Below are 27,860 nucleotides of genomic sequence, written 5' to 3' on the forward strand. Positions count from 1 at the left end.
AGGAAAATCACATCAGATGACAAAATGGTGGGACAATCACACAATACCGGGAATCATGACCCAGTCAAATTGATAAATATTTTGGGGGGGACACAATTCAATCCACGACAGGAGCCTTGAGAGTAAAGGTTGGGGGAAGGACATAGCTCCACTGTGGCCAGAGCTTGTGGGACTTGGAGATAAAGGGGCAGCCAGGTTGTCGAGCTGTGGTTCTCAAACTTTAGGGTGCTCGCCTGGAGGACAGATGAAGGCACAGAGTTTCTGATTCAGGCAGTCTAGGGTGGGGCCAAGATGATGCTGGTGCTGCGGGTCCAGGAACTATGACTTTGAGAACCACTGCTGTAAAGGGTTGTGGTAAATTGGATTATTATTCCCAGCTCTTCACCTCCTCCCTGTAATAGAACTATGTATCCACTCCCTCTGCCACTGACTTGCAGTGCCTCCTACTAGAGGAGGTGGGGTGTATTTTCCTGCCCCACTGGACTTGCTTGTGTGATTTGTTTTGGCCAATGAAGTGTTAGTGAACTTGGCCTGAGCAGAGACTTGGAATAGGTAGTTTAGCTTGGCCTCTTGCCACGGGGAGAGGATCCTTTGGGTAGCTGCTGGTCCTAGAATGAGAGACACACAGCACAGACTAAGCCCAACCCACAGCCGCCCCAGTCTACCTGAAGACCCACGAGTGAGGAAAACAAATATTGTGATTGTAAGCCATTGAGATTTCAGGGTTGTTTGTTATATAGCATATCAGAGCAGAAACCTAATTCATACAGGGGCTTTGAATGACATGCTAAGAACTTTAGGATCAATGCAGGCAGGAGAAGGATAGCTGGGTGTCCAGTAGGTCTGACTGGGCAAAACTGGAGGCAGGAGACCAGGTAAGGGGCTGTTGCCCCATTTCAGATGAGACACAGGATGGGGGTCCTGATGAGCAGAGGGGAGAGAGTAGGGAATGGACTGGAGATGTGCAAAGGCACTAGAACCCACAGGACCTGGTGACTAACTGGCTGAGGAAGACAGATAGATAGAAGTCCAAAATAATGGCGAGGCATCTGGTCTACAGCTGAGACCAGATGCAACAGTTCATGGCGAACATGCAGCCCCAGGAAGGCACTAAGAGAGACAGTGAGCACATACAGCTACCCCTCCCCAAACCCCCACCTCCCACCCGAGCCAGGCCCCACACCACCTGGGATCCCCCCAAGGCAGCATCTACGAGCTGCAGGGAGGGCTTGCCCGGCTGAGGAGCCACAGTCACAGCAATTTATGTCATTTTTCTCCCATCCATTGGGTTCTAAGTCAGCTGTAGACGAGCTTCGCCCACAACTGAAAGTCTGTTAATTTAATTGTGCAGTGCTGGGGTGGTTTTTAGCCCCCAGCAAATACATCAAAATTGTCACATTGTAAATAAACAACCCCCTTCCCCCACTCCACCCCCACCACCCACCACCTCCCTATCCCCCCTCCCCCACACAGCTGCAGCAGCTGGAAGAGGGAAGGCTGCAAAGGGTGTGGATCCCCAGGAAAGTAAGGGAAGGCCCCGGGAGGAGAGTGAGAAACAGCACACAGAGAATCCCAGGATGGCAGATCCAGGAGGACCCAGGAGATAGATAGCTGCTCCAAGCCTCCAACTACAGACCAGCATGGAGCCACGGAGGGTCTAATAGCAAGCTGGGCCATTGGGCAGGATACTTAGCCTCTCTGAGCCTCAATCTTCTCATCTGGAAAATGTGTTTTACTGTGAATCAGAATAAATCCTAGCTATGACAAAACCCAAACCTGCTGCCATCTTGCCCCATATCGTTTCCAAGGAGTGGCTGGTGAATTCGAACTGCCAACCTTTTGGTTAGCAGCCAAGCTCTTAACCACTGAGCCACCAGGGCTCCCTAGCTATGACAAGGCCTTGTAAACTAAAAAGTGCTCCACTATTTAATAGTGTGTCAGCACATATTTACAGCGTAGCAGCTAAAGGGGCAGGCTCGGGCTTTGTTTTGGCTCCGTCACTTGCTCTATGATATTGGACAAGCTATTTAACTTCTCTGTGCCTTGGCTGAAATCCCTAGGTGATACAAATGATTAACACACTCAACAGCTAATGGAAAGTTTGGATGTCCACCCAGAGGCACCTTGGAAGAAAGGCCTGGAAATCTACTTCCAAAAAATTAGTCATTAAAAACCCTGTGGAGCACATGAGTCAGAACCGACTTGAAGGCAGCTGGTTTACCAGAGCCTCGGTTTCCTTATCTGTAACATAAGGCTTATAATGGTATGCAACTCATAGGATTGTTATGAGAAATAAATGAATTACATGTAAAGTGTTTAGAATAGAGCTCGGCACATAGTAAGGGACTGATAAATGTTAGCTATTAATGTTGTATCGAGAAGGAGACTTTCCTCCAGGTTACTTAGCCTCCTAACTCCCAGGCTGTATTCTAAAAAGAATGAGAAGCAGAGACAATTTGAGGTTCAGGAGACCACCCCAAGAATTCTGTTTGGCGGCTCTCACTCTAGCAAATCAGGTCTCACTGTGGAATCTGCACCACCCCCCCACTCCCACCCCTCAGCCCACACACACTTAAAGAAAGCAGAGTTTTCGTGGCAGGTGCTCCCACTGGCAGCGGGTAAGTAAGGAGGGGGAGCCCCACCAGCACCAGCACGCGTCTATAAGTGGCAAGAAAGGGTGGAAGTCCCTGCTCTTTGGTTTGCAGTTCCAGCAGAAGGAAAGGAACAGAAACTCATTCATTCAAAAAATATCAATTCACCCCCTACTGTCTGCACACACTGTTCTAAGTGCTGGGATCGGCCCTGCGAAGAAGGCTGACAACATCCCTGCTTCTTGGAATCTACCTTCTGTGAGATACGATGCAAGAATCCTGGGCTCTGGCAGCAGGCATCATCACTTTGAACCCTATCTTGTCACTTTTAAGTTTTGTGATCTTGAATGAGCCATTTAGGACCCCTCCTCATCTCAGTTTCCTCCTTTGTAAAAAAGGAGATAATGAAAGAAGGAGGCCGAAAAGCTGGACTTCATTAAAATATAAAACTTCTGTTCTGTGAAAGACACAGTTAAGAGAACGAAAAGACAAGCCATGGACTGGGAGAAAACATTTGCAAAATACAGATCTGTTAAAGGACTTTTATCCAAAATATCAAAGAACTCTTAAAACTCAACCATAAGAAAACAAACAACTCAATTACAACATGGGCAAAGGATCTGAACAGACAGCTCACCAAAGAAGCTATACAGATGGCTAATAAGCATACAAAGAAATGTTCAAATACTGGGGAAGCCAGCACAACTTGTTCAGGGTAAGGTCATGGAAGCTCCATGAACAAATCCAAACTCCCTGAGGGACTGAATTACTGGGCTGAGGGCTGTGGGGACTGTGCTCTCAGGGAACATCTAGTTCAATTGGCATAACACAGTTTATAAAGAAAATGTTCTACATTCTACTTTGGTGAGCAGCCGTCTAAGATACTCCACTGGTCTCACCCCTTCAGGAGCAAGGGAGAATGAAGAAAACCAAAGACACAAGGGAGAGATTAGTTCAAAGGACTAACAGACCACAACTACCACGGCCTCCACCAGACTGAATCCAGTACAACTAGATGGTACCCGACTACCCCCACTGACTGCTCTGACAGGGGTCACAGTAGACGGTCCTAGACAGAGCTGGAGAAAAATGTAGAACAAAATTTCAGCTCAAAAAAAGACTAGACTTACTGGCCTGACCGAGACTGGAGAAACCCTGAGAGTATGGCCCCCGGACCCCACTTTAGCTCAGTAATAAAGTCACTCCAGAGGTTCACATTTCAGCCAAAGATTAGACAGACCCATAGGACAAAATGAGACTAAAGGGGCACAGCAGCCCAGGGGCAAGGACTAGAAGGCAGGAGGGGACAGGAAAGCTGGTAATAGGGAACCCAAGGTAGAGAAGGGAGAGTGTTGACAAGTTGTGGGGTTGTTAACTAATGTCATAAAACAATATGTGCACTGTTTAATGAGAAGCTAGTTTGTTCTGTAAACCTTCATCTAAGTACAAGAAAAAAAACAAAAGAAATGTTCAACATCATATGTCATTAAACCAAAAACTGAACCCACTGCTGTTGACGTGATTCTGACTCATAGCAACCCTATAGGACAGAGTAGAACTGCCTCACATGGTTTCCAAGTCTGTAAATCTTTACAGAAGTGAACAGCCACATCTGTCTCCCACGGAGCAGCTAGCAGGTTCAAATCATAGACCTTTTGGTTAACAGCCGAGCACTTTAACCACTGTGCCACCAGGGCTCCTCATAGGTCATTAGGGAACTACAAATCAAAATAAGGTACCGCTACACACCTATTAGAATAGCTAAAATCCAGAACACTGACAACACCAAATGCTGGGGAGGATATGGAGCAACAGGAACTCCCATCCACTGCTGGTGGGAATGCAAAATGGTACAGTCACTTTGGAAGACAGCCTGGCGGTTTCTTACAATGCTGAACACAGGCTTACCATTGGAGTTAATAACTGCGCTCCTCGGTATTTACCCAAATAAGGTGAGAAACTACAGCCACATGAAAACCTGCCCACTAATGTTTATAGCAGCTTTACTCATAATTGCCAAAAACTGGAAGCAACCAAGATGTCCTTCCATAGGTGAATGAAGAAACAATCTGTGATACAGCCATACAGCGGAGTATTAATCAGCGGGAAAAAAAGAAAAAGAAATGAACTATCAAGCCACGAAAAGACATGGAAGAACCTGCAACGCATATTGACAAGTAAAGGAAGCCAGTCTGAAAAAGCTACCTACTGTATGATTCTAACTACATATATGACATTTTGGAAAGGGCATAATTATAGAAACAGTGAAAAGATTAGAGGTTTCCAAGGGTTCAGGGGAAGCGGGTAAATAGGTGCAGCACAGGGCATTTTTAGGGCAGTGAAACTATTCTATATGATACTATAATGGATACATGACATTATACATTTATCAAGACCCATAGCACGGTACAACACAAAGAGTGAATCCTAATGTAAACTATGGACTTTAGTTAATAATAAGGTATCGATATTGGTTCATCAGTTATAGCAAATGTACCATAGGAATGCAAGATACTAATAATAGGAAAACCGTTTCTCAGGGAAGGTCCCTGGGGGCCGAAAAGGGTGCAAATGGTTTGCACCTGACTGCTAGCCTAAAGGCTGGTGATTTGAACCCACCCAATGGCTCCATAGAAGACAGGCAGACAATCTGCTTCCTTTAAGACTACAGCCAAGAAAACCCTATGGAGCAGTTCTAGTCTGTAACACATGGGGTTGCGTGGTCAGAATCAACTTGAGGGCAACAACCAACAACAACTGTGTGCAGGGGGAACGGGTAGTATATGGAACTCTCAGTACTTTCTGCACAATTTTTCTGTAAACCTAAAACTACTCTAAAAAAGAAAGTCTATTAAAACAAAACAGAGAGATGGTGACTCCTGCCTTGTGATGTTGTCGTGAGGACTAAATGAGTGCCTACAATTGAGGAGCTCAATAAACACTTGTTTTTAATGTTTAAGTTATTTTCATTGTTTGTTTTTTAATCTGTGCAGCAGAGACTGCTGTTTGTCTCCCTTTCTTCCCTTCGTAATGGAACCTCTACATTTTAACTGTGCATATGGCCCTCCAGAACCAACATTTGATGTGATGGGTGCATCTTCCGGGTTGTGCTCTTGGAGAAAGTGGCCCTCCAACTCCATTGCTTCCTCCCCCTCTTCCCACTGGCTGGAAGGCAGACCCATTGGACATAGTGGCGAGTGATCCTGACCATACCGATGAGGGCAGCACACGTGGGATGGTGGAACAGTCGGATAGAAGCGACCCTCCACACCAAATGGCCACCATGTTAAGTTGGACTACTTATGACCAGTCTATAAACATATGAGAGAAATCAACCTTGATCTGTTTAAGCTACTGTTACCTTAGGTCTGTGTTACACCATCTGAACCTGTATCCTAATTATAGTAATCTGTTACATAGAAATTATAATGCTATTTTGACTGAGTTATGACAGCCTGCAGGTGCAGCTCCATTGCGAGGAGCAAAAGAGAACATGAGGTGAACGATCTTTGCACACTATAAAGTAATGTGCACGTGAGCAGCTGCTCTGATAATTCTGGAGGCATCTGGCTTAGGGTGGTGAGGGTAAAAATGGATTGATGAGACATTTTAAAGGATGAAGAGCCTGGACTTAATGACTGATTGTTGAGGGTGATGAAGATAGGTGAGTCTATGATGATTCCAGGAAGTCATGTTTGGAAGATGAAATGTATGGTGACATAGCTAATTATATGTGGTAACTGGGGAATGAGCCAATCTGAGGGGAGGAGTGATGAGCTCAGTTTGGCACTCATGGAGTGGAGGTGTGTGCATGACCTACAGGTAGAGATGCAGGGGAGGTTTGGGGGCTGGAGGTGTAGACATAGGGGCCATCTCTGTAAGGAGTTGAAGCATGGTTCTAGGCACAGGGATGAATAAAACATTTGGGGAGAAGATGGACAGTGAACAAACACTCACAAGTGTATAATTACATAGTGTGATAAGTACAATAAAGGAAATGAATACGGCTTTATCTCTGTGTGAGTACAGAAATAGTGTGGGGAGGGTTAGGAAAAGCTTCTGTAAGTCTTATTTAAATTGAGACCTAGATTGTAGGGAGAGTTTGCAGGTAAATAGCGGGTGGGAGATGAGGCAAAGAGGGAGACAAGTGTTCCTAGTAGAGAAAGCTGCTGGAACAAAGGCCCTGTGGTAGGGGAGAATTTGGCATGACTGAAAGCAGGTGTGAAGGAAATGTGTCATTCTTTTTGGCTGTCCAACATTAGAAAACTCTGTCTATGTTTGAGGAGTCCCCCACTTTTTGTGGCAGTATCAGCTTCCCACCATGGATGCTAAAAATGCCAAACAATCACTTTCCCAGGCTCCCTTGCAGCTAGGATACAGGCACATGGCCTAGGTCCTCCCATCAGACACACCTGCTTCCGACTTAGATGAGATGTTAGCTCTGTAGGGACCACACAGACGCCTCTGGCAGTCTCCAGAGGCAGCCATGGCAGTGTCCACGGTCAGGATATCAGCAGCACAGGCTGCAGGGTCTGTGCCCAGCCACAGCAGCAGTGAGAAGAGTCTTCATCAGACCAGCTCTGCATCCTGGTTCAGGTACTCTTCCTGGCTGTGTGGCCTCCAAGCTTGGTTCTCTGGCCCTCCCAGGATATGAAGGGCTATCAACATCTTTTTTTTTTTTTTTTTTTTCACAATTACAGTTTTATTTAAAAAGATAGAGATCAGAATCAGCATCAAGAAGACACATAGGGCAAGGTCTGGGAGGGTTTCCAACACTCTATACTTAACTTTTTGAGAAACCACCAAGCTGTTTTCCATAGCATCTGCACCATTTTGTGTTCCCACCAGGAATAGATGTTCCCATTTCTCCACATCCTCACCAACATTTGTTATTTTCCGTTTTTGTTTTTTTTTTCTTATCTCAGCCATCTTAGTGAGGGTGAAGTGATATCTCATTGTGGTTTTGATGTGCATCACCCTGATGGCTAATGACACTGAGCGTCTTTTCATATGCTTCTTGGCCATTTGAATATCTTCTTTGATGAAATGCCTACTCAGGTCCTTTGTCCATTTTTTGATTGGGTTGTTCATCTTTGTCTTGTCAAAACACCAGTATGATTTTTAAAATTAACTTTATTGAGGAATAGTTAAATACAATTAAGTGCTCCCATTTTAAGTGTCTATTTTGATAAGTTTTGACAGTAATTTGTTTATTCAGTCACCTGTTGATGGCTATTTGGGTTATTTCCAATTTTGGAGCTATCATGAATAAAGTTCCTATGAACATCTGCACATAAGTCTTTGTGGGCATAGATTTTAATTTCTCTCAGGGGTAGAATTACTGGGACACACAATAAGGGGATTTAACTACCAGTATATGAGGAAGGAGTCCTGGTGGGGCAATGGTTAAGCACTCTGCTGATATTATTGAGTCGTATATCCAATATCTTTTTAATAAATTCTTTTCCTGCCTCTCAGCCAGAGTGGTTTCTGTCACTCACAACTGAGAACTGTAACTGACAGAGCCACAGTTGCTTGAGGATTGTGCGAGCCAAGACGGGGCTACAGAGATAAGCTGTCCAACACCTGAACCCCCTTCCTACACTTGAGGAATCTCCCACTTTTTGAGACATGACTAGATTCCCACCGTAAAAGCTAAACATGCCAGCTAATAATCACTTTCCAGCTTCCCTTGCAGCTAGGATGCAGGCACATGACCTGGGCCAGATCACACAGGGCTTGCTGTGCCTTTCTTTGTCATGCAAGCCCTAACTGTTATACAAAGCACACGTGCAAGGCTGCTTTGTCATTAGAATCAGATTCTGCTAGAGCCCTTAGAGGATTCTGCTTTGTTATATACGACCCTACTTTATCCAGACCCCATATTGTTATACACGAGGCAAGGAGGTTCGTTGGTATATTCTCACCTCCCATATGGAAGACCCAGTTTCAATTCCTGGCCAATGCACCTCATGCACAGCCACCATCCATCAGTGTGGGCTTGCATGTTGCTATGATCCTGAACAGGCTCCAACAAAGCTTCCAGACTAAGATGGTCTAGAAGGAAATACCTGGCGATCTGCTTCCAAAAATCAGCCAATGAAAACCCTATGGGTCACAATGGTCCAGTCTGCAACAGATCATGGAGATGGCACAGGACCAGGTAGTGTTTCCTTCCATTGTGTATGGGGTTGTCATGAGCTGGGGCTGAATCAATGGCAACACGTTGTTATACAGAGCCTCTCTTTGCCATATAGAAAATTTCTTATCCCCAAGCTCACAGCTGCTCCTTTGTTATAAAAACTCCACATTCGCCACAGAACCCTCTTCACAGATACAGGTGCCTTCTTTCTTATACAAAACTCCACTTGGTTCTACAGAACTCCACTCAGTTTCACAGAACACTAATCTTTGCTTTCTTAACAGATTCCGGTATTAATCTACAGAAAGCATCTTTATTCTATACAACCTTGTTTGTTATACAGAAACTCACCTGGTTACACAGAATCCTGCCTTTTTCTTCAGAATCACGCTTGGTTATGCCAAACCCTGGGTGATTTTATAGAAATCTGAATTCACAGAATCCTGCTTTGTTACAGAGAAACCTGCTGTGTTATACACAACCCTGGCCCATTACGAGAACTCAGCCTCATTACACCAGCATTGTTTCCTTCGACCCCTGCTTTGTGATCCAGGACCCTGCTGCAAGCCTGACTGCTGCTGGACAACCTCATTGCTCTCAAAGACACATTTTTACTGCCCAGAACCCTCCCTAGGGATTAGAAGCCCCAATTTTTAAATAGATTCCCGGAATTGATACATAGAAACCTACTGGGTTACACTGAACTCGTCTTTGTTCTGTGGGATCCTGTCCCAGTACAGAGTCTCTGGGGGATGCAAATGGTTAATGCGCTTGGCCGCTAACCGGAAAGTTTGAGGGTCAAGTCCACACAGAGGTGCCCTAGAGGAAGGGCCTGGTGGTCTACTTCCAAAACAAATCAGCCATTGAAAACCCTGTGGAGCACAGTTCTTCTCTGACACACATGGAGTTACCATGAGTCAGAATCAATCGAAGGCAACGGTTGTTTTTTTGTTGACCTGCTACTTGGATCTCCACTTTCTTCACCAAAGCCCAGCATCACATCTGTGTCCTCTTAGGAGACTGTACCTCTGCAAGCCTTTGTGAAGGAGGCCTGGTGGCACAATATTTAGATGCTCGGCTGCTAACTGAAAGGTTAGCAGTTCGAACCCACAAACTGCTCCATGGGAGAAAGATATAGCAGTCTGCTTCCATAAAGATTACAGCTTTGGAAATCCTATGGGGCAGTTCTACTCTGTCCCATAGGGTCACCGTGAGTTGGAATTGACTTGATGGCAACCAACAGCAAAGCCTGTGTGAGATGCGCTTTTGGAAAAGACAGTCAATGGATCCCCACCCCCCATACTGTCCTTCCTTTAGATGAGACTGGGAGGACTCGTGCTTCCAGAATTGCATCCAGGCCCCCTTTTTTCCTCCCTCCCCCTCCAGGGAGGACTCAAGCTTGAGCTTTGCAGAGCAGAGGGTGGGCACAGACTCCTCCTGCAATGGCTTCATTGGAGAGGGAGACAAGCACCCACCACGCTTCTCCTCAGTGCTGGCCCTGGACGCCTGGGCACAAATCTACTTGGACAGAAATAATCAGCTGAATTAATTTAGCTTTAAATAACAGCACTGAGAATGTTTCCACAAAATTTTCTCCTAGGAGAGCTAAGCAGAATTAATGATGGCACAATATCAGAGAGAAATGTTATTTATTAAGGTCTAATCATTCCAGGGAGGGGGAAAGTCATCATAACATAATAAAGACAGAATCAGCCAGACCAAGCCAGGCTGGCCCTGCTCAGCCCAGGAGCTGAGGAGGGGCTCTTGGAGGCTACTATCAGAGGGGCCTCATAGAGCAGCTTGCTGCAAAGCAAACAAGGTCTTCCTAGTAAGTGAGGCCTGGGCTAGGCTTCCCAGTTCCCAGCCAACTCCTCACAACATGTCCACACCAACTCCTTTCTTTCTAGGCTGAGCACCTCTGAGAGACCACCATGAGTCTGCATGAGAGACCACCATGGAATGAATAGAGAAGGTCTCCAAAAGAAAACTCTATCCCACCCCACCTCACTTCCTGCTGCCTGCACCTTAAAGATTCCTTCATTCATTTACTCTTTCAACTAATAGGTATTGAGCACCTACAATGTGGGACAAAGCACAGTTCTTGCTGCTGGGGATACAACAATGAACCCAACAGAAAAGGTCGTTGCCAGAAGGAAGATTATATTCTATTAGGAGAAGACAGCCAGTAGATGAGTGAGTGAATAAAGAACAAGATGAGGCCTGGTAGTAATAGTGCTATCAAAACAGTAAGATGGTAGAGCATGATAGGAGGTGGGAAGGCTGCTGGGAGCAGTGCCCACTGGTCTTTCTAAGCATCCGCATAGAACAGTGGTATAAGGGTGAAAAAAAGGTTAGGCAACATTCTAAGCCAGTAAGTGGTGGGGCCAGGGTTCCATCATCCTCTTCTATCTGACAGCAGAGCCTGGCCTTGTGGCCTCTGTTTAGGCCAGAGGGAGGATGGCTTTTCCTCCCTTAAAACCCTGGTGGTGGGCTGGGAGGGTCAGAGGCCTCAAAGCCAGACCACCCTTCCTCTTCCCAGAACACCAATCCTCCCACCCCTCTCCCAGCCCTCACACTTCTCAGCTCACCCCTCAGTGCCTGGTCACCAGCCTCTCTGCCCATGAGCCAACCCTCCTTCTGGCTGCAGATGTGATGAATGGTTCCAATTATCCCCTCTGAGGTCGGATTTAATGTAATGTTTTATTAATGGTAACTATCAGAGGAAAGCAAAGAGCCCACTGCGTGCCGGCTGCCTGCCTCCATTCGGAAGCGTACTCTCTGGGCACAGAAATTAAAGGGTAAGAAGGAAAAGGTACCACCCCCAAGCCACCAATTCCAGCAGCAAGGAAATGGCCTCCCACCCACACCCCAGGCTCAGGCTCCAGGCTGAATGAACGCCACTTTTTGCCTGGCACATTCCACCCATTCTAATGCTTTGTTTCTTCCTTGACTGACAAGTTAGGGGTTTGAACAAAATGCGGGTGAGGGAGGGGGAAAGATCGCAGCTGCCCACCCTGCAATTAAGAGGGGATGAGAGAAAAGGGGGACTGGAGGTATTCAGCCATCTCATCAGCATCCCTTCCTCTCTCCAGGGCTTGGCTGAGTGTTTTGAGAGTGGGCATGGGCAACTCTCTGTTAACCACTGGGGAGTTATCCACCCAGAGCCTGGCCCTCTGGCTCATCCACTCGTCCAAGGCTGAAACTTCTCATCCAACTTTCAGATCTGTCATCTAGAGCCATCTGAGACACAGGCTGGGCAGATTTCACTGGTCCCATTGGACAGATGGGAAACTGAAGTTCCAAGAGATTCAGTGCCTTATCCCAGGTCACAGTGGGAGCCAGGACTTGCACCCGAGGCTTCTGACTACACAGGATGCTCCTCCTACACAAAGCTACATTAAACGCCCATGAATAGCTTGTAGTGGGAGGGGCATGGGTATCTTCGCCCCAATGCCCAAGTAGCCTTTGAGTCATCAGTCACAGGCAAGAGCAAATTCGGTGTGAGGGGGACTGTGTATGTGCATGTAGACAATGGACACTCACCATGATACTCTGAAATCCTCTGCTTCCCAATGTTAAGGTGGTAGAAAGAGACTTGATGCCACTCATTCATTCAACAAATATTCACTGAGGGTCTCCCACCGTGCCTGTGCTGGGGAAATAATGGAAGACAAGACCTAGGCCCTGCTCTGAAAACACTTTCAAGAGTTAACTGACCATCTCAATAGCCTCTAGAAGCCGTAAGGGAGGCAAGTACAGGAGGCCATGGGAGTCCCAGGAGGGGGTGCCTAAGCTATCCTTGGTGGGATGGAGGTCAAGGAAAACTTCTAGGGGGAGGAGATGTCCAAGATGGGACTGAAGGAAGAGTAGGAATTAGTCAAGCAAAGGTGGTGGGAGGCAATTCCAGGCAAAGGGGAACAGTGGAGAGAAAACTCTGGAGAGGGAGAATGGACGGGGCTCCAACTTCCCAGAGGAGGCATTGGCTAAAGAGCCTGAGATGCAACTGAAGTCAGAGGAGCCAGATAGCACAGGGCCAGGCTAAAGACTCTGAGGGCAATGGGGACACACTGTGGCTTTAAACCGGGAACCGAGGTATGTGCATTAGAAAGAGCATCACAGCTGTTGGATGGAGAAAGGATTGGGCCAGCAGGACTAGGGTGAGGAGAGCAGGAAGAGACTGTTACCATGGTCCAGGAGGGTCATTGGTGGTTCAATAGTAGAATTCTCACTTTCCATGTGGGAGATCCAGGTTTCATTCCTGGGCAATGTACCTCATGCACAGCCACCACCTCTGTCAGTGGAGACTTGAGTGTTGCTATAACACTAAACAAGTTTCAGCAGAGCTTCCAGATTAGACAGACTAGGAAGAAAGGCCTGGCAATCTACTTCCAAAAAATGAGCCAGTGAAAACCTTATGGATCACAATGGTTCCATCCAGTTGTGTATGGGGCTACCATGATTTCGGGGATGACTTGATAACATCTAACAACAACAACACTGTGGTCCACAGTAGTGTGTTAGGGATCATCCCCTGGATTTGAGGAATTGGTAGCTATTAACCACCTCTTTCCACGAGAATTGAGATTTTCCTGGTTCTTCATATGCCAAGTAATTTTGGTTGTAACCTGGACATTTTGAATGTTATATCCTTTGATACATATGCATCAAGGCTCTGGGCCTTGTTTAATTCCTAAGAAGAATGTTAATGTTTTTGTTTTAATATGCAATCAACCCAGCTGAGTTCAGGCCCCAAGTTCCAACCATCCTTATTTGTTCTCTCCCTTCTTCCTCTTTCTCAACACTTCCTTCTTCTTCACTCCCCCTCTTCTCTCCCTAGTCCTCCCCTTTCCTCCTTCGCAGATTCATTTATTCATTCCTTCCACTGTCACCAAGTGCCATGTGCCCAGCACTGGGCTAAGCACGGATCCAAAATGATGAGGACACTGCGTTGGCCTCAAGCAGCTTACAGTTCTAGTAAGAGAGGCAAACAGCAAAGCAATGTGGCAGGTTCCTAAACTCTTCAGGCCGCTGGGCCAATTTGAAGATGCTTCCTCCCTCCTTCCGCAATACCCTGAGTCCAGCCAAGCCTACTCCTAGTGCAGGCAGCTCCTCAGCCTCACTCAGGGACAAGGGCACCATTAACCTTATGGTACCTTCCTGCAAACTAGTAAAAGGCACTCCCTTCCTCTGGGCAAAAGCAATCTTGTGCCAGGATGCATGCTTTGTAAACTGAAGCATGGACTGGATTTCAGCTCCCACTTGCCTTCTTGGCTGGAAGTCTTCGTGCAGTGCTCAACTTGCCCAATAGTTCGTGGCAGCCCTACTTGGGGTCTGACCCTCAGCCTGTGAATGGCTCTGCTACTCTTCACTCTCCTGGCCCCCCAGGCAGATCCAGAAAGGTTTTTGCAAGCTGAATGAGGCTCCTCTGGCCAGATGAGGGAAGCACACGCAGTGTTTCCCAGAAGCTGCCTGATATCTGTATTGCCTGTCTAGCTGGTGCCCCGCTGTTGCTTCTGAGGCTGAATCCTCTTGTCTTCTCCCTCATTCTCAGGGGCAGAGGAAGAGAGTACACCTCTTGCTTGTCATCTTTCCTTGCAGTTGGAATCGACAGGTCTCAGGTGGAGGGACTGGCCTCTCGCCTGACAGCAAACTAGTTCTAGATAAATGAGTATTGGTTCTGCTCTGTTTGTTTTTCATTTCTAGCTATCCTTTGACTTTTTTTTTCTCACTGTAAAATTGGTTAAGCAATGATAGTATGGGTCTGGTTCTCCGGATGCATTGATTCAACAGCTCCTGGAGCCTGGGTGCTTTGCTGGGTTTTCTGTTTTGCTTAGCTTCCCACCCCATCCCCAACTCACCTGCCACCTCTGATTTTGTGGGAAAGGCAGGAAAGGAGGAGACTAATATGTATGGAGCATCTGTTAGTGCCAGGAAATGTGCAGATGGCTTGTGCCAATTTTCCCATTCTAACCTCAAAACAGAGCAAAACAAAACAAGTCAATGTGGTAGACATTATTCTTCCTCTTTTGCAGATGAAGAAATTAAGGCTCAGAGAGGTTCAGAAATCTGCCCAAGGTTGCACAGCCAGAAATTGGCAGAGCCTGGTTGGGAACCCACCGCTTCCCCTGCCAGACATGTATGTTTCACTGCTGGCCCAGCCTCAGTTCACCATGTGGTCCTTAGCAAGTGGTCTTTTCTAGACCTCAGCTGGCCCCTCTGTGAAATGGAGAGAGACCAAACGGCAGTAGGAAGCCAGCAACATGGTGTGTGTTAGTCCCCAAATGGGGAAACTTTGAGCTCATTAGAGAAAGTTCAGATGCAAAGGGCAGGGTGATGGTGAGGGGAAAGGAAGCACAGGGAGGGCAGAGCTGGCAGGGTATGGAGACCAATGGAAGGACGAGGGCGTAGACGCACATGCAGGTGTGCTTGCTGAGCAGGCAGGGACCCCGTGCTCAGTCATTCTTGTCTTCATAGCCGCAAATGGGTGGTCTGACTCCGTTTTTCCTTCCCCCTCCTTGGTGGAGTCATCCAGTTGCTGCGCATTGCAGAAGCCCGCCTTTAGGGTAGACATAAAGAACTCATGTCTAGAGGGCATCCTGTGGACTGGAGAGGACCTTTGTGATGCATGAGATTGAATTAGCATGACTACAAGTCCTTGTGTGTGTGTATATGTGTGTGTGTAGGGGGTGGGGTCTCTGTGGATTGGAGGAACCCTCTGGGATGTCACCACAGCTTGAGTCTGGCTCCGTTTTCCCATCTGTAAAATGGATACAGTACCAATACCTACCTCTAGGGCTTTTGTAAAGACTACACAAGCCAATGCATTGGAAGTGCTTAGCACATTACCTAGCACCTGGTAAGGGCTCAGGAAGCATTACCAGTACCAGCTGCCATTGAGTCAACAATTGACTCATGGCAACCCCATGTGCGTCAGAGTAGAACTGTGCGCCATAGGGTTTTCAGTGGCTGATTTTTTGGAAGTAGGCTGCCAAATCTTTCTTCTGAGGTGCCTCTGGGTAGACTTCAAACTCCAGTCTTTCATTTAGCAGGTGAGCATGTTAACCATTGCACCACCCAGGGACTGACTTAGCAACACCTAACTGCCAACAAAGAGATGGAGAAGGAGAGGGGCAGAGGAGAGGGAGGGGGGCCGCTGTGGGAAGCAGCAACAAAGTGAAGCAGAAAGATCACTGGTCAAAGAGTTCAGAGACAAGGATTTGAGCCCCTGCCAGTCCCACACCTCTTAGCTGTATGACCTGGATAAGTAGCTTCACCTCTCTGAGCCTTAAAAACAACACAAGCTAATAATTAAGTGCTTACCATCTTCCAGGCACTGATCTAAGTACTTAGGTATATTCGCTCATTTAATCATCACGACAGCCTTATGAAGATTGTTGTCCTTATTTTACATCTGTCAAAATTGAGGGTGGTTGTGAAGATCAAACGAGATAAAGATGATAAAGCAGTTTGTAAACTATAAATATGAGCCCTGGTGGTGCAACAGTTACGCGCTCAGCTTCGAATTGAAAAAAATTGGCAGTTTGCACCCACCCTGCAGCTCTGCGGGATAAAGACATAACGATCTGCTCCCATAAAGATTACAGCCAAGAAAACCCTAAGGAGCAGTTCTACTCTGTCATGTGGAATCGCTATGAGTTGAAATTGACTCGACAGGCACCCAACAACAAAAAACTATAAATGTGTGTGTGTACACCTCTGTACACACACACACACACACACACACACACACACACACACACACACACGAGCTTGCCTGCGCATGCGTGCACAAGGGGGCGGAGTCTCTGCCAGAGGCGTAGCAAGAGGGGACAGGGAGGGGAGTACATGCAGCGCAAGTCCAAGGGGGCGCCAGACATTCTGAGGTGCCACAAGTATGAAAGGCACGTAACTGAGGCAGCCGGACAAGAGCGGAGAAGGCGTTTCTGCTGACACACATTGCTGCTATTAACGTCTATTCATCTTGAAATTGGGCAGAGGGGTGCAATTTAGATACTGCTCTGGGGCACTCGTTACCCTCACTACACCTCTGCTCTCTGCACTACCAGATCCCATCCCATCCCATGTCACACAGGCTTCCTGAGGCCTGGCCACCCCCTCAAGGAGATTCTGACACCAATGGTCCCCTGGGGCGGCCTCCTGGCCCTGGCCTTGGCCTGACAGCCTTCAATCCACCCACCATGCATCCATCCACTCACTCATTCCATCTTCAAATATTTGTTCTAGGTGCTGGGATCAGAGGACAAGACAGAGAGAATTCCTGCATCTGTGGAGCTTACCTTTTACCTTTTAGCAGATTATTTAATAAATGTATACCCGTTAATAAAATCTCATGAAGAGATGAGAGCTTTGGGAGAAAATAAAGCAAAGTTAGGGCTTCAACAAGGACGGTGGGAGGTGTCCTTGAGAAGATGCCATCTGAGTAGAGATGGATGAAGGGAGAGAGTACAGCACAGGAAGTAAGGGGGAAAATGTTCCCGTCAAAGGAATAAGGACAAAGGCCCCGTGGTGGGAGCAGGCTCGGTGGGTTCAAGCAGCCGTGAGAAGGACACTGTGACAGAGGACCTTGAGTGAGTGGAAGACGAGGTCAGAGAGTAAGCAGGGCCTGTGACCTCGTGAGAACAGAGGTTTTATTTTAAGTGTGGTGTGCACCTTGGAAAATTTTGAGCAAGAAGGTGACATCATCTGCTTTTGAGCAAGAAGCGACTATGTACCTGCCAGGGGGATCTTTCTAAGACACTGATTTAAAATCCTCCCCCACCTTGCCCCTTTCTAAAACCCTTCAGGGGCCCCTAACTGTCTTCAGGATAGAGGCCCAGCTCCCTGGCCCCCATGCCCTGCTCCCAGGAGCCCCCATGCTCTACCCCAGTGACCCCTCCGGCCACCCTTCCCCAAGTGCCAGCCACACCTCCAGGCTTGCTGGGCCCCAGACTCATGTCTTGTTGTCCTCTCTGTCTTTGCCCTCTACATCTGCTCGCTCTGCCTGGAATACCCGCCTCTCCACCTAAACAGGGCACCTCCTGCTTACAGTCCAATCTTAGCGGGTATCTCCTGCAGGAACTCTCTCCCGGCCACCCTGTCCCAGAGCAGATGAAACCCTACCTTTTTCTCACGGCCTTCTGTGCTCACAGCTTCTGAACTTGTATCGCATGGAATCGTGATGATATGCTCTCCCATGGGTCTGTACCAGACACTGCGAGCCCCTTATGGGCCAGGACTGGAAATTACCCACCAACGTGTCCCCAGCGCCTAGCGCTGAGCCTGAGATCTAATAGATGCTTAGTGAACATCAGCTGAATTGATAACAGAGAATGCATCCATCCCTTACTCCATGAGGCTTCGGGTCCTGGAGCCGAAGGGTGGGGGTGGGGAACATGAGGGGAGAACCCCTTTTGTTCCCCAGGGAGAAGCAGTGCAGGCTGGGGGGGTTCTGAGGGGGCCGGAGCCGACGGTGAAGCTGACATCCAGAGGCGGCCGGACAGGCGGCAGAGCTTGTTAACAGCCCAGTTACATTTATGGCCATGTTCTTACTAAGCACCAGGAGAGGAGAGATGAATCATACTCCTCCTCCTACTCACAGCCCGGGGACGTGGAGGCCACCAGCCAGCTGGCCTTAAATCTCAGGAAGCTTAAAAGTCACATGTGCTAAGGCCCAGCCCTGCATCACCGGGAACAACACAGAGGAATGTGGGCTTCTATGGCAGAGCCCGGCTTTAAGCCCCACTGGGATCCAGGCCAAGGGTGGGTTGGGGGGCCTTCCCTCGGAGATTCTAGGAGCAGAGGTCTTCAATTCAGGTCTGCACTGAGTGCTGTGTGACCTTGGAAAGAAGGTCTGATGATGTCTCTGGGTCTTTGGGTGACACTTCTCCGAGGAGAATAGACTCTAGGTGTTTCTGGGAACACTCCCAGAAGATAGGATTTTTCCCCCGCCTTTCAATCCTGCTGGAAACCCTGGTGGCGTAGTGGTTAAGAGTTTGGCTGCTAACTAAAAAGTCAGCAGTTCCAATCCACCAGGCGCTCCTTGGAAACCCTGTGGGGCAGTTTTACTCTGTCCTATAGGGTCGCTATGAGTCGGAATCGACTTGATGGCAGTGGATTTGGTTTGGTTTGGCTTTTCAATCACCCATTTTATAGAAAGGGAAAGCAATACCCTGAGGCGATTCTCCTTACCAGACTTCCAATAACCACTACCTTGAGAGATCAGTAGTGCAGAAGGTCCATAGGGTAGACGTGGCCTTGAATGGGAGGCCAGGGATGGCATTTATAACCACGCCTTCATGACATCCGCACCCCAGCCCCTAATCCAGGAGCCAACATGCCCATCATCCTTCTATAGCGGAACATGGGGACCTTTGCAAAGGACTGCCCCCACCCGTTGTGCTCACTTCCCTGTACAGAGTAGTTGAGAGGTGAGGATGGCTGTACCCATTTCACAGAAGGAGTGACTGAGGCACAGGTGGTTTGCCAGGACTGGAACTTGGATGGGGCTGCCTTCACATCTGAGGCCTCTTTAGCTTTCTTTTTTTGTGTAATTGATTTTGGTGAGATTTACTGGGTTTTTAAACCTTTTTTATTGTGAAATATAACACAAATACCGAAAAGTGAATGACCCATAAATGTAGAGCTTAATGAGTTATATAAAGTGAACACCCAGGAAACCGCTGGGAAACTGTGTCCTGGGAAACACGGTATTGCCAGCATGCCAGGAGTCATCAAAGTGCCGCTTCCCAATGCCAGCCCCTCCCTCCCCGCTAAGTAAAACTGACTTTTATGAGACACCCCCTTTTCCATCCTGTATCTGAGCCAAGACACCTAGGAATTCAAGAGAGGTAAACAGCACTGAACTGGAAGGCAGAAGACACGGTTCCAGTTCTAACCCGTTCCCAGGCCTCAGTGTCCTCATTTGTAGAGATTTGGACCCATCCAGCCCAAACAATCTAGACCCCTGAACCAGCAGGAAGAAAAGTCTGCTTGGGGGTATGTGTGTGCAGGGGTTGAGGGTAGGGGATCAGAGGGCACCTGGACACACCTACCTTCCCAGGTAGCATTTTCTTCTTGCTTGTTCTTTGGAGAAGGTGGTGTCCTTCTTCCACACCTGGGAAAAGTCTCTTTCTGCCTGCCTTGGGAGGTGGAGTTTTGGGTTTCCTGCCTGGAGTTCTCCACGGGGAGCCCTATGGAGTTACTCACTTCTCCCAGCTTATCCTGGACCTCCCACCCCTGCCAGGGAGCCTTTTGCCCACTTCTGAGTATTTCCTTTTAAAAACAAAATAATGCCGTAGAAGCCAAGCTGAGTTTCTTTCTGCTGCCACATCTCCAGCTCTAATGTGACTTTAGGACCTCTGCCCGTGCCACTCCTGGGATGGCCACAGAAGAGAGAGGGAGAGGGTGGGAAAGTAGAACCAGAATTTCCTGAGCTCCTACTATGTGCCAAGCACTTGGCACTCACCACCTAGTTTAACCAGCCTCCCCACACATTTGGAAGAAAGACATCTCCATTGTCCAAACGAGAACACTGAGGCTCAGCATTTAAGCAACCTGCCCAAAGTCATACTGCTAGGAGGCGGCAGAAGCAGGCTTAGAAACACGTCTGTCTGGTGGAGAGCTCCTTTTCTTCACTCCATGCCCAATCCTGGCACGGAATCAAGAAAGGAAGTCAACCTCTTCCCAAGGTCTGCCTCCCTCCTGCCCTGGCGGGGAGGTACCGCGGTGCTGATGAATGAAGGGGGTGGATACGTTATCAAAGGAAGTCAGTGATGATGGAGGATGAAATGAATTGAAAGGAACGAGAATTGGAGCGGGGGGCATGGAGGCGGGAGGAATCAGAACAGGCCGAGGTTTCCAGTTAGCAGATCTGGAAGAAACTTAGAAACACAAGTTAGAGTTGCCAGAACCCTTCTAGCAAAACCAAACAGGTAGCTGTGGTGTCAATTCTGACTCACAGCAACACCTCGTGTGTCGGAGTAGAACTGTGCTCCATGGATTTTCAGTGGCTGATCTTTTGGAAGTAGATTACGAGGCCTTTCTTCCAAGGTGTCTCTGGGTGGACTTGAACCTCCAACCTTTCAAGTAGCAGTCCAGTGCTTTAATCATTTTCACCACCCAGGGACTCCACCAGAACCCTTGTTGTTGGGTGCCGTTCAGTCAATTCTAACTCATAATGATCCCATGTGACAGAGTAGAACTGCCTCATAGGATTTTCTTGGCTGTAATCTTTAGGGAAGCTGATCTCCAGGTCTTTCTCCCACAGAGCTGCTGGATGGGTTCATACTGCCAACCTTTTAGCTAGCAGCCAAGCACTTAACCATTGCGCCACCACGGCTCCTCAGAGGGACTCAAATTAACCCCTTCTCTTTACAGACGAATTTTACAATAATCCCAGAGAAATTTTGGGCTTGGCCAAGGCCACACAGCAGCAGAGCTGAGACTAAAGTTAAATGCTCCCACCTTCCATGACCTGGCACAGGGCTGGCCCTCCCTTCCCCTAAGGCCAGCCCAGCACTAGCTCCAGCAAGGTCAGATTGGGGCAGGAGGTGTCGGGGTAGGGGCGGGGGTTGGGGGTGGTCCCAGGCCAGGCCTAGCAGCCAGGCAAGGAGGGTGGTCTCCCCTGCTGTCCCACCCCTGCTCATTACTATTCCTGGCATCGTCCCCCTCACTCCCTTCCCGTGTAAGCCCAGTGATGCTGAGAGCTGGAATTTGGATGTTTTCCCAGCCTTTGGGCTGTTAATTAAAAGGGATAAATCTGCCACTTGGAGTTGGTTGAAGAGGAGAAGGGGAGGGGTAGAGGAGGAAGGAAGGACTCAGGCGTAGGATCCCCTACACACACCCCTGAGAGGGTCTTTTCCTTTCAATCCTGCCTCCTGCATTATTTTCTCTATTGGCCACTTATTCATTCCATGCCTGATGCTCCCAGCTCCTGGGCCCCAACTTCTGCCTCAGCAAGCTCTGGTTCATTCTAGAGCGGGATGGAAGACTTGTTTCTATGGCAAGGATTAGTCTACCAACTCCTGCCACTCCATGGGACTGAGCAAAAAGCATGAGATCCAGCAGGGACAGACCTGGGTTCAAATCCCAGCATTGCCACTTTCTGGCCATGTGACCTTGGAGGTAGGATCAGTTCATCTCTCCAGGCTTCATCTTCCTCATCTCTAAAATGCAAAGTATCATACCTACTTTGAAGGCTATTGTGACAATGACATGAGAAAGTGTATGCAAGATGGCCTGTTAGAAACTGTTACATGATCTCTCTCTTCCTTAGCCTCCATGATCTCCAACTGCAATCTCCACTTCTTTCTTTCCCCTTGTTCTTGACTCCCAGAGTTCCCACAAACACTACATAGTGTAGAATAATAATAACAGTGGCAATGCTACCCTATATCTGTAGAGCAGATTTTAATCTACAGAATTCCCTCACTAGACTACTGGGTGACTCTGGGCAATGACAGTGTCTTATTCATCTTTATTTTCACAGTGCTAGGCACACATAGTAAGCGCTCAGTTAATGTGTCCTGGATGAATGAATGACACATTCATTTCACACATTCACATTTCACAGCTGGTGGATTCTGTCTATCTGTCTGCCTGCCCAACACCCCATTCCCCCTTCATCTAGTAACAGCCTCCTTTTCCTTAGGGAACTACTTCTCCCTGCTCCAACTATGTGGTCCTTCATAGGGGGTCATATGACCACACAGACCCAATTGGAGCCCTTCCCCAGGATTTTTCTCCCTGGGAACAGAAGTGTGGGTGGAGCTACACAGCTCCAGCTTTGGAGGAAAGAGTCTTTCTCACTGGCAAACATGAAGTCACATGCACAAAGAGACGGAGATGAGAAATGAAACAAGGTTGCCCACCTCCTCTGGCTCAGATCTCCCTCTGATTGGGTTATGTGAGCCAGTGAGATCCCCTTTCTTCATGAAACTCCATCAGCTGAGATTCTGCCGCTTACAGACATGGGCTAGTAGCACAACATCTAGCCTTTCATCTAATCTTCCTAATTGCATCCCAAACTAGGCCAGCAGGGATTATTATTCCAATTTTACAGATGTGGAAGTCAAGTCTTAAGAAAGTGAAATTATTTCCCAAGGCCACACAGCTGGTAATGAGGGAACTAGAACAAATAACACTGACAAACATTTCTTGAGTAACTGGTGCTGTGCTTAGGGGCTAACATTTATTCCCATATTAGCCTCTCAATAACCGAGTGATGTCACCACCATCAGTATCCCCCATTATACAGATGAGAAAACTGAGCCTGGAGTAATGAAGTCAATTACCCAGGGTCAGCCTACTAGTAAGTGGAGTAGCCCTCAGTCTGTCTGCCTGGAGCCCATGCCAATAACCACCATGCTGCACTGAGTCCAAGGCCAGGGCTCTTTCCAGTCTATGAGGCTGCCTTTCTGACAGAGGAGTTTCTCTGGGGAGCTGAAGACTAAGAGCATTGGGATAATCAAGTTTCTACTACATTCATGGCTTTGTAACAGAGTTAGAGGGATGCAGAAATGGCCAAGCCATGGTACCTATCTTCAAGGAACTCCCTGTCTAGACAGGGTAATAAGACACGTCCATAAATAACCATGCTGCAAAGTATGAGGGTCCTATTAGAGGCCCACGTAATATGCTGTGGGAGCCCAGAGGAGCGAGATGACTCCAGCCAGGAAAGGGCAGGATCCAGGAAAGAGACATGGCGCAAGTGGCACTTCTACATGGCCTTCAATCTAGGTGGAATTTGGACCTGTGCACATGGCTTGGTGGCATCACAGGCAGGGGCCCTGCAGTGGGAAATCCAGTGGTGCAATTTGATAGGAGGAAATAGACCCATTTTCCTGAAGGGCAGTGTGCATGAATGGGAGAAGATGAAGATAAGACCAGAGAAGTAGATTAGAGGCAACAAGTTGAGGGCCTTGAGTGCCAAGATTAAAGTTTAGGCTTTATTTGGCAAGAAGTAGGGAGCCATTGAAGGTTTTTGGCAGGATAGTGACATAGGTTGGACCATTAAGCTGGCAACCACACTTAGGACAGACTAGAGAAGGGAGAGGCCCGTTAGAAGGAGGCTATCGGGAAAGGCGGAGAGGTCTGAAATAGGCCAGAGGATGGGGAAGGGGGTAGCCAGAGGAACCCATTGCCATTGTGGAGGCAGAATTGTCAGGGAAGAGTATGGTGTGGTGGAAAGAGCTCAGACTTGAGAATCAGGCTGGACTTGAACTTAGACTGCCTTCCTCCAAGAGCTGATGTGCAAGTCACCGGGGATCCTGCATGGGACAGCGCTCTGCAAATGGCTAAGTGCCCTTGTTGATTCACTGAGGCAGTCCCAGGAGCTAGAACTCAGTCTGACACCTAGGAGGTGCTCAATGAACGCTGAAGGGATGGGTTGGAGAGTGGATGGGCAAGTGAATGAATGAGTGAGTGAGCCGGGGAATGGCTCAGTGAATGGACAAACCAATGAATACATGAGTAAAAGAAGCAGGGGAGGGAGGCAGAGCTGCTTCCAGAGGGCTCCTAGGGGAGTACCTGACTTCCTGAGCCTTTTTCCCACCTTCCGCATGCTCAGTCCCAAGCCTGAACACAGCCCTGGGCTGAATGAGCCCTGCGTCCACAGCTGCAGAGCCTAGGGTGGAAGAGGGAGAGGAGGGTGGGAGGAGAGAGGGGAAGGCTGCGAGGGTTTAAACATGATGAACTGCTTGCATTGCACCCGTGTCCCTTCTCCTTCTGAGAAAAAGAAGTACTTAGAAGCAAATGTTACTTAAAACCCAGTTAGCACTGCTGTGAATTAGGGCTCCACTCACTGTGTTTTGTTCCCCACCAGCCCCACTGGGATTGGGCAGGGGTGGGGACTGCCCCCCCCGGGGCTGCACCTCTGCCTGGCTATGGACCACTGGGCCCCTGTCCCCATGCTTTCTCAGTGGGGCTTAGCCCCGGGGGTAGATAGGGCCTGAGCCCTCATGGGACCTGGTTGGTTGCTCAAGGTCTGCTGTTTCCAGGAAGCCCTCCCTTTAGGACCACTCCTTTCCTTTCAGGCAAATCACTCACTTGCCATGCAATGATCATACCAGAAATGCTATTATTATTGTTTAATAACATTGTATACACATTCTCATTTGACCAGCACAACAGCACTGTGAGAGTGCCCCCATTTCACAGGTGAAAAAATTGAGGCTCAGAGAAAGTGACTTTCCCAAGGTCACACAGCAGGTGGTAGAAACTGGTCAAATAAGAAGTACAAGGAGATGCCTGGTCACCTCCCACTACTCCTCTCACATACGCACAAAACTTGGGGGGACAAGGGGGAAATACAAGGAGAAAAAGTGCAAATTAGCATAATGATGAATCATCCTGACACAAGTAGAAAATGCCGGCCAGGTGATGGGGCCAACAGAGAGAGGTCCCTGAAACAGCAATAATGATGAGAGTTAATATTATTGAGGGTTTTCTCTTTGCCAGGCCCTGCTGTGCACCTGAAATGAATCACCTCATTTAACTCCATGCGAAAATTATTTTTCCCCCTCACAGGAGGTCTCCAGGATGGTAAGCGGCTTGCCCAGGGTCACACAGCCAGGACATGGCGGAGCTTAGCCTCAAACCCAGGCAGCCTGGCTCTGAATTCAACACCATAAATCCCTCTTAATTCCAAAAATTTCCTAAGGGAAGCCAGAACTCTGCCCTCCCGGCATGACCTTGGACACTTGCGTGACCTTGGACACTTACGTGACCCCTCAGTTTTCTGGTTTGTTGAATGGAGACCATGATAGTCCCTGCATTGTTATGAGAAGCTAATGGAGAGTATGGCTGTGGGGATACCACGTAAACTGTAAACTGCTGTGTACACTGGATCTTACCGTTGTCCCTGGGGCTGGGGTGCCACCTAAGGAGCCATTTGTTTTTCAGGACAGGTGACCTGCTGACATGGATGGACAGGAGGCCAAGCCAGGTGTATGGGACAAGGAAAGCAGAGACAAGGGAGGCAGCTGGGCTGGGCATGCTGAGAATTCATTTCAGATCATGGAACCTCTGCAGGTAAAGTGCCTGGTGGAGAGACTAGGACTTTGCTGACCTCTGTCCCGGGGGTCTGCTGTGTGACCCTAGGCAAGTCACTGCCCTCTCTGGCCCAGTTTCCTCTTCTGAAAATAAAGTAGGGCAGGGAGGTGTTCGGGCAGATGCTCTCTGAGGTCATTTCCAGCCCTTCCACATTATTTCCATTTTTCTGAGAGCTGGCCTGCAGCACAGCGGAACACAGAGAATAGATTTTGAGGTGGGGTGGGGGTGGGACACAAACAGCTTTACACAAGCTTTGGGACTGGAAACCCAAGAATCTAAGGAGGGAAAATGCAAATGCCCCCAGCTTTCCCACCTCCATGCCACTCAGCCCACTAACATGGCCAAGATGCTGAGAAGATGAGCATCTGAGGGATTCCAGACTGAGAGTCGTTGATCTACTCGAAGCCTCAGTTTCCTCATCTGTAAAATGGGGGGACAAGGGACTGTGGTGAGGTGGTAGCTAAGGTCCCTTCCAGCTCTGCCATGCTAGGCTTCAATGAAAAATAATTCAAATGAAACTATTTTTCCACTGGGTTATCTGTTGCTCTGGGGCTAGAAGTTGGGAGTGAGGATGGGAGCATTCTAACTCAATTCCTCCTAGGGTAGAGGGAGACAAGGAGGAAGAACGGGTAGGGCATGGCTACAGAGAGACGGATAAAGGAGAGATTATACTTCTTCATCCTAGATTCTGGATCAATTTGGGGCAGGAATGCCACTTTCTCCAGGAAGCCCCCGTGATTGCTGTGCATGCTGAACACCATACACAGGTGCTCCCTTTCTGTCCTGTCTCTAGTCCCTTTCTGTCTGGGTGTACCTCTCTCTCTGTCACTCTCATATATGCTTCTCTCGCACACACACTTACACCTCTCTCTCACACTTATACATGCTTCTTTCACATACATACTCTCTCCTCACACACACACACACACACACACACACACACACACACACACACGCACGATGTCCCTGCCCCTGTGAGCCCATGTCTCCCCTGATGGACCACTCATGCCCACCAGGCTGACCTCCGACCCCCTTCCCCAGGCCCACAGGAGAAACTGCAGACTCAGGGCTTCTGTCTTCTTTTCCAATTTCCTTCCGCTTTCATTCTGCAGGTTCTTTGATAGCCTGTGGCCTTCCAGGCTCAGGTGAAGGGCAGCTCTTTGCAAAGAAAAAGTAGTTGAAGTGAACACTGGGAAATAAATACCGTGGTCTGACCACCTCAGGAACGATCCTGTGACCCCAGGGCTCCTCAGAGCCATTTCCATTGTATGAAGTTCCCTGTGTGATAAAACAAGGAAGATTTTGCCAAAGTCGGCTCACAAAAATTGTATTATATGTTACATCTTATAGTTTATAATGGCTCCTTTATAATCCCGAAATGAAATTCATAGACAGTATAACCTACCTAGACACATCATTTCAAAATAAATCAACATAATACCTTAACTGTAATATAAAAGAAAAGTAAACGGAAAATAATTTATAATAAAATATGTACTTCAATATGTAAATGCTCCAGTTCAACTCCACTGGAAGACATAATGAAGAAGTCAGAGGCTGGTACCCATACGCCGAATCACCACAAGGGCTGCAGCCACAATCGCAGCCTGACACTCAGGGCTTGTATTTGGAACTCAAACAGAACAGAGAGTGTTGCGATTGGAAATGTGATTTTCCAAAAATGATGAATAACTCTTGATAACACTTCCTACAGAACAACCTTTCTTCAATTTACACGGTAGTTGTATGCCTGGAATATTCAGTCTATATTAAATCTGTCACACAAATGCTTTGTTTACATATAAAACAGGGTTCGTTTCCAGGCTCAGATAATTATAAACAGATTTTTCAACCTCTTTGAATGCCGCCAGGGTATTTGAAAGTTGTGCGGGATGTGGGGTGATTCTTCACTGTGCGGGCCTGTCCCGTGTGTTGCAAGACTTTTAGCATCCCTGGCTCTTGCCTCCTAAATGCCAGTAGCATCCACTATAGTAGTGGTGACAATCAAGACTGTCCCCACTTGTTCCCAAAACTCTCCCTAAGGGACGGCACTGCCTCGGTGGGGGATTCTTCTTCCA

Source organism: Trichechus manatus, unplaced genomic scaffold (assembly GCF_000243295.1).
Source record: "Trichechus manatus latirostris isolate Lorelei unplaced genomic scaffold, TriManLat1.0 scaffold00138, whole genome shotgun sequence".
Classification (NCBI taxonomy): Eukaryota; Metazoa; Chordata; class Mammalia; order Sirenia; family Trichechidae; genus Trichechus; species Trichechus manatus.